An 8,455-nucleotide genomic window follows, 5' to 3' on the forward strand; every position below is an offset into this window, starting at 1 on the left:
CCATGTCGTGGCGAAATGAAAGATAAAACTAGCAAACTAGTCAAAAAAAACAAATATATTTAGTGAAAACCTCCCTATTTTGAAAATATTTGTAAAAATATAATAAAATATCATTATTTTTAAAAAAATATGTATCCTCAGGCACTTCCTAATTTCTCTCACAAAGCACACGTTTCCATTAAAAAAATTTACATGTCTCTCAATTAATCCTTTCCAAATTTAAAAAATAATAATTTATTTTCTCTCTCTAAAATTTATCTCTTCCATTCTCCCCTATTTATCAAATTCTCCATATCAAGTTTTCCCCATTTTTCAGATTCCTCATATCACTCTTCCTTAATTTTTTGGTTTCAGATATTGAACTCTCAACAATCTCATTGATTAAGATATTCATCTTTATTCTATTGTTCGATGTTCTCGTTTGAATCTTTTTAGATTTTTGTGTGTTTTTCAACCTTCCTATTTTCGGTTAACACTTTAAATAAAGGAAAAACATGAAAATTGCAATCCAATTTCTGATTCAAATAGGACTATAAGAAGTATCACATATAATCATAAACTTTTGAGAATTTTGCCTGTTTGATTTATGCATTACTCCATGATTATTCGAAAATGTAGTTTGTGAAACTAAAATGGTTCAAGATAGAAGATCAAAGTTTCATCATGATTCTACCCGCATTCATGTTCAAGATAGTAATATTAAAAGGGTAAATACACTATTATAAAAGAAAAAATTGGGTGTAGAAGATTTCGAAAAACTTGTTGAAGACCAAGTTGAGGAAAAACATTAGTTTGTTTTGTATTTATAATTTTTTTAGTATTTTGTATTCCTTCTCAATTTGTATTCAAAGCACTGATTTGTGTTTATTAAAAATCTTATGTTGTATAATTTATGAATCTTGTATTTGTCCCTAATTTGTGTTCATCCCAAAAGAATGTCAACTAGTTAAGTATTTTATTTATAAGAAGAACAACTTTCTATTAGTTTATTTGGTTTTATAGTTTTTCTTCAAATTTTTGTATCTGGACTCAATTCTTAATGCTATTAATATTTGTATTTTATTTAAGAATGATTGCAATAAATATTCTTATACTCTTTTTCAATTTTATACTTCATTCTCACTTTTCCATCATATTATTTTTATATTTTTTACATCATTATACTAAATAAAAAATAAAAACTAGAACGAATACAAATACAAATAATATATATATTGGAATTAATAAGAATTAGGAAAGGAAAAAGATTTTGAAGAGAAAAATAAATAGACAGTTTAAAAAATAACAAATACAAATATATTTTTTAAATAGATATATATTTATTTGGCATACCTATTTAGAATGAATACAAACTAATAAAAAAATATAAGTTTCATTATACAAAATATGACATGAAAACTAGAATGAATAGAAATATAAATGGTATACATATTGAATGAATACAATTTAAGCAAGGATACACCTAGATTGATAGTTCTTGAAAATTAGGGCACACGGAATGGCTTCTGTCCCTATTTGGCATTCTTGCGGATATGCTTCGAGAGTGACTTTCTGGTCTCCTTTTGTTGAAAGTCCTTGGAGAGAATGTATGTGGGAAATTACTTCCTCATAACTTTCTTCAATGTTCTCCAACTCAGTGCTCTCAGGAGGGTTATGTTATATAGGCGCTTTCCGCGCTGCCTCTGTATGTCGATCATCTCCTCTTTGATTGGTTCAGTCTTGATATTCTTGCCTTTATCCAGGGTGGTGATTTTACCTTTCTTGAGATGATAGAGTGATGTTTAGGATTTGGGATAAGATTTATTTTTGGTTGGGAAACTCAAGACTCGAAAAATTTTGTCGAACTTTGTAGTTGTGACTTGTGTATATCTTTTAGGAAATTTCCAGAAAGGAGTGCGTTAGCGATACCCTCATTCAAAGAAATATATCACATAAACAGTTAAAAAACACATATATCGTGTCCTAATCATCCATGTGGCCCTTTTTGCTCATCCGGGGTTGTATCTAGACGCATCAAACAGACGCTCACATCGGTTAGCTTTTGTGATACTAAAGCTAAAGGCCTTTTGCTTTCAAATACTTTTGATTGGTATTCTTGCTCTATTTGTCGAAATTCTTGTGCCCTTCGGTCCCATTTCTGCTAAAAATGATATTTTTGGATCTGGAGCCACATTTGGACATCTTTAAATAATACGCATGGTGTCGAGTTCACTATACCAAGAAAATCATCCTTCAAAAAAAATTTGTACTCGTCAACGTATCCCTCTTTCATGTTGACCCGCCGGGCCCATTCTTGAAGGATGGTTTTGGCGAAAGGTATCTTAACACACTCGTTGTAATTAATGACAAAGGAGCTAGAATCCCTTGGACATGTGTGATTTGTCTTCTATCAAATTTCTACATCACCCCGCTTGGATTGTATGGTCGCATTCCTCTGATACACGGAACGACCAAAAAAGGACATTTGGCCCCCTGAGCCACTATCTTCTCTGGCATAATGTTTTGGAACATCATTGTATGTCTCCTTCTCTCAGGTCATAGAATACATTCGCCCATGCATCCCTCGTTGTGTGAATTAGGAACTTGCGGATGCTTAGGTAGAATCCAAAAATGTCAAGGGTGCTCGTCTGGGTTGGCTTGGACAACTCTTGTTGTTGGGTGACATCATTTTTACACAGATATTCAGTCATCCACCATTGAAGAAAAAAGTTGCAACCTTGGAAAAATGGGAATCTGTTCTTACAGAAACTCAGCGATTAATAGATGTCGACCAAAATAACTAGGGTTTGATTGTAGCGTTTCTTTGCTTCTTCTTCATTACCAAACCCTCTTAAGATAGCGTCTACAACCATCACAATTTGAGTATCGATCTTATTTCCTTCACACTTAGGGAATACCATCGTTCCTAAGAGGCACGCGGAGAATACAATAGTCTGAATTTGTCTCCAAGTAATATGATTATGGATTTTTTTCGAAAAATTTCTGAAATCCAACTATTCAAAGAATCTCATTATCGGTACACTTTGAGTATCCAACCAGTCCTCGTCCACTAGCAGTAAGATGCTTTTCAATGCGGAAAAGGGTCTAAAATACCCTTGAAGTATTGAAATGGTACAAAATTAGCCTTCATCCACCTATTGGCTCCAAAATGCCCTTTTCATCCACCTATTGGCTCCAAAATACCCTTGTCATCCACCTTTGAGTTCAAAATTGACCACTTATTTAATGATTTTAAATTTAAACTATTTAAATATTTTTAAAATACTTGATGTTCAACTATTGGTTATACTTTAATTTATTTGTATTATTTATAAACCAATCCACTACCCACCCATTACTAACTAAACCCCACCCGATAAATAAGCCAACTATAATATCAAAATTGTCATAAACACTGCTAAAACACTATGAAATTATAGATTAATGAAAATGACATCCAAAATTATTCGAGTCCGAATCGAAGCCCTAATTAAATTTATGTTGAGCCGCTTATTTAGGATGACACTTTCAATTTGATTCTCTTTCAAGATTGAATTAGAAATTTATGATTAAAGGTAAAGAAGTAATACATCCCGAATTAATTCATGCACTTTTTTAAAATATAATTTTATAAATATTTATGATTTATTTAAAACTTTTAATTATTTTGAAAAAAAGTTACCTATGAAGTAACATCACATAATTGAGACGTAAGAATAATTAAGATGAACATAGTCATACTTTTAAGTTTATCTGTAATTTTTATTTAGACACTTGAATGTATGATAATTTACTTCTATAGATATTTTCGTCTCAATATTTTTAAAACAATCAATTGGCAGTAGCTTTTCTATTGTTGCATTAATAATGTGAGTAATTTATTAATTTGGAGGGTTTAATTAGTAATGGATGGGTAGTAGATTGATTTATAAATTATACTAATAAGTTAAATTATAACAAATAGTTGAGCGCCACGTATTTTAAAAAATATTTAAATAGTTTAAATATATAACCGTTAAATAGGTGGTCAATTTTGAACCAAAAGGTGGATGACAAGGGTATTTTGGACCCAATAGGTTGGTGGGAAGGGTATTTTAGAGCCAATAGGTGGATGGAGGGTAATTTTGTACCATTTTCAATACTTTGAGGGTATTTTAGACCCTTTTCCGTTTTCAATGTTAGACTAGTCGGCTTATCTGGTAGCAGGATGTGATGATCTGGATTTTTCCCTCTTGCCACATGTTCCGATGGAGTCGAAACAATCTATTACCTCATCTATTGTTGGTATTATTTCGACATCTTTAAATCGAAAAACCATCCTTTTGTCATCCTATAACCGAGTAATTACCTTGATAAACTCAGGCCAAACCTTAAAGTCCATTATCGAAGGTAGGTGACCCAAGTGAATCGAGATTTCTGTCTTTTGACAGTCTTTGAGGTTGTTCCACCACACACGAAGAATATCAAGTGTCTCTGTGACCATTTTGAAACTTAGGAATTAATTTGTCATCTACAAAAACATACAAAGAGTTAGTTGTCAACCCCCAAGGCACAACAATCCGTCAAACAGACAAACAATCTTCAAATAGCATATAAGTATGATCGTCCGATCGAGCCATGGGCAATTTGAACTTAAGACGATCTTTCTAATGGGTCCAACACTCCTTCGCTGTCGAGTCATCTTAGGTCAATGCGCTACTTTCGAGATTTGGTTTCTCTCAGTCCTAGTTTGATTAGGAGTAGGTTCCATTTATAGTGGATAGGGTGAGTCAATCGGACTACTTGGGCTGGGACAGTGAATGACCGTTGACTATCAAGTAGCCAACTATATTCGTCAGGGTTCCCCGAGAGAGATTTGGTTAAGAAACTACTGTGATCCTGCATAATCATCCTTCAAATGATAAATAAACAATTTACGTTTGACGGAGTAGCCATGAAATGCAACAATTAAAAATGTGATAATTAAAACAAGTAAACAATTAATTACACATAACCAAACATGTTATTTTTGAGGTTAGAATCCTCCAGATCCCCAGCGGAGTTGCCATTCTGTTTTATTTAAAAGAAGTCTTCTATTTGTTTTTAATTTTGTATTAGAGTCGCCACAGAATTTTTTAAAAAAATAAAGAAAACTTAGTTTTTGAATAACTTAAAACAGAGAATCAGTTGAAAATATTGGCGGTGTTCGAGGATTTTTATTAATATTTTAAAAAGGGTTTTATGGCACCTAAAATACCCGTTAATACGATTTTTTCGAAAACTAACTTTTTGGCTAAAATGTCTAACTTAATTTTGAGCTAAAATTATTTGGAGTTATTTTCAAAAATGAAGTATCGATTCTATCTAATTGAGATTTGAAAATTTTATTTTTTATTTTATTTATACTTCGCTGATTTAGATAAGTTATTAAAACGAAGTGGCATATTGCGAGGATTTTAAATTTCCTAACGTAAAATTAATAGCAAATATCGACAAGCGAATAGACGAAAAGTAAAAGTACAGAGAGAGAGAGAGTTAGGTCCAAATGGAGTTTGTGTCTGCCTGGACCGGTATTTGAACCCATTTTGATTTGCTTTTTTTGGGCCATTTCCACATGCCCTAAGATTCTAACATATAATTACTAAATAATTAAATGAACATAAGGGCTTATGCCCAATACTACAAAATAAAATAAATGTGGGGTTTAAGCCCAATCTCTTCAACTTCAGATCTGGTGTTTTTTTTTTTACTCCAACACCTGTACGTCAGTTTCGTATAGCTGGATGACTTGAGAAACAAAATATTTAAGGCCTTTATGGCCCATCCAAAATGCAAGGGAAAGTAAAAGATAAGAATCCCTGCGGACTTGGATGATATCACATGCAACAAAATAACGGCAAGGATTAGCATTCAAAATAATAGAACGAATGCTATAAAAACAAGGTTTAATTAAAATGACATCCACTGATAAATTCAAATTAAGTTGAGAAAGACAACTCTAAAAAACCAAACAAGTAAACTATCGACAACAAAGTTATACAAATATATATAGATAAGCATGTGCATCCATTTAAGAAAAAAAAAACATACTGAATTTCCAAGAATACATAACCATCGGCCAATAATAAATTCATAGCATTAAGAGATAATATGCGGCATAACTATTAGACAAAGCCTCGTGACAAAGTCCAAATTTTACTTCACCAATGGAACCTAATATCATAATTTATTATGATAAAGAACAAATATGCTATTAGAATATAGTAGCAACCCAAAATTTAGAATGGATACTATTTTTACATTCAATTTTACCATGGCAAACATCATTAATTAACTTAACATTCTTAAAAAACATTTAGTAGGAACAAATCAAACATTCCTAGAAGCTGGTATGATTCATCAGTAAATCAACACAAATAGGTAGCAAAAAAAAAAACAGTCAGTCATGCTTAGGACAGATAACGTCAATCTAAACAATGATAAAGATTAAGGCTGGAACATTGTCTAAAACGAGGGTAAAACTACGCCAAACCAATTATGAATTGCAATCCAAAACTACCTCTGTATTATCGACCACAAATAGGACAAAACAAATAAACCCACGAGGGGAGGATGGACATTAGACCATGAGATTATATGCAAGCAAAGGCCTAAGAATGCTTAACTCAAAGACTCACACTACCAGTAAAAAAGAATGCTTGATTCGTTCATTTGACTTGAGATTTGAAAGAAAAAAAAATTATCATATGTCCATGGTGATGAACGTAGACTAAAATAAGTAATCCTACAACAAGCATTCAACATTGAACCAGCCAACTAATAATACTCTACTCACAATCTCACTAGTTGCTCTTTCATTTTATTTTTTTTTAAAAGTAACTCACGCGAGTAAAATACTTCGATATTAATCAACAAGAATGCCTCCATCAAAAAACCAAAAAAAATTTTATGTCACAAAGGACATGAAAAAGTGAGAAAAGAAAACTAAGAATCAATAGATCACTTCAATTAACTAAATAAAACACACATCAGACAAGTAAAAATTTTGGAAGAAAATTTACCTTCTTCAAGGCAGCAAATAGGACAGCACTAGCAGAGAGGTAATGACTTTCACCACGAACACATTGAACACTAATGATTAAGGAGACTAGGAAGAAATTCAAGAAGTTCTATATTCTGAAGTGTATCTCGAGTGTATCACTACCCGTTTCTAAAGATATTCTCGATTTGTTAGACCAAATAATAACCCAACTGAAAATCGTCAACTTTTGTCCTATCTTTCTCCAAAACTTCTCAACTCGAAAATCCCTTCCAATGTCCAACTAAAACAATCCAACCGTTTTTTCCAATCTTTTTCCGGCCAGCCCCCAGAGATGAAGAAAAGAGAGCTTTTATAGTGGGAATTTAAGGCTGGAAAATGAGGGAAAATGGATCCAATTTGGGTTAAAAGCCCATCTCAAAATCAAAATTTGAACTCTTTCAAGATTAGAGGCAGACCATCTTTTGCTAAAGCTTGCATCCATTCCTAAAGAGGGAAGGAGAACGGACGAACGGATCAAATTGATTGTCCTTGGGAAATGACGTGGCTTAATCTCGAGCTTTCAAGGACAACTTCGCGTGACTTGCAGCTGCTATTGTCAACAGTGTATGAAACGAAGGGTAGACACTGAGGAAGGCGTCTCACGCGCTATGGCTTATGAGGTCAGCTATTGCTAGGAATTGCGTGAAAGGGACGATGAAGAGTTTGGGTGAGATCGGGTTTATTACACGTGTTTCTTCTAGGATTGCTGGAAACGATGGAGCCCTGCTTTTGGGTGACTGGGAAATTGACGCTTTTGGGTTCTCTTTTTGGGAAAAGATTGGGTTGGGTCGGGTCAATTTTTGTGTTTTTGGAGGAGTTGGTTTTAAATTTGATAATGGTCTGGCTGGGAGTTGGTATTATTTGGGATGGGAAAAGAGTTGGAATAGGCTGGGGCAATCAATTAACCAAAGAAATATTTCACGAATTAAACTAAGGTTTAAATAAGACCAATTAACTAATCAACGAGCCCTTTTTAATTTTAACGAGATAAAATAATTGATTTAATTATGAACTTAAGATTCGAAAAATGTAATCTAATAATATAGACAAGATCGCTTTAATAAAGTTATTAAAATAACCCGAAATCCGTTTGAGACGATTTTCTAATATTTATGAAATAAAATAGTTATACATACAATTATCTATAAAAAATATAAAAAATATATATAACTTAAACTATAACAAGATAAACTAAAAATCTTACTATAAACTAAGTATCAAATCTACAAGTTACTAAAACTAATTTAATAAAGCGTTAAGTAAAACTAAAATATTTTTGAGACAATATTTGAATATTCCGTAAAATAAACTATTTATACCAAAAAATATATATATAAAAAATATGTATCATTTCAAAACAAAAAAAATTGATTAAAGCTACTTTAACATGACTTGAAAAACATTTAAACGTATAAA

The 8,455-nt window shown here is 32.2% G+C and overlaps 1 long non-coding RNA gene across 2 annotated transcripts; it reads right to left on the reverse strand.

The window, feature by feature from the left end:
* Positions 1-5,493: 5,493 nt before the first annotated feature.
* On the reverse strand, positions 5,494-7,708 carry LOC104649142 (uncharacterized). Of its 2 annotated transcripts, none has more exons than XR_743099.4 (2): positions 7,020-7,708; positions 5,494-5,823 (listed from the first exon to the last, which is right to left on the reverse strand). It is a non-coding gene; the product is annotated as an uncharacterized lncRNA (long non-coding RNA). The 2 variants fall into 2 exon arrangements; XR_003248180.2 differs by having other exon boundaries at positions 5,494-5,816; positions 7,020-7,520.
* Between the last annotated feature and the right edge of the window lie 747 nt (positions 7,709-8,455).

Source organism: Solanum lycopersicum, chromosome 9, assembly GCF_036512215.1.
Source record: "Solanum lycopersicum chromosome 9, SLM_r2.1".
In the NCBI taxonomy this organism is placed as follows: Eukaryota; Viridiplantae; Streptophyta; class Magnoliopsida; order Solanales; family Solanaceae; genus Solanum; species Solanum lycopersicum.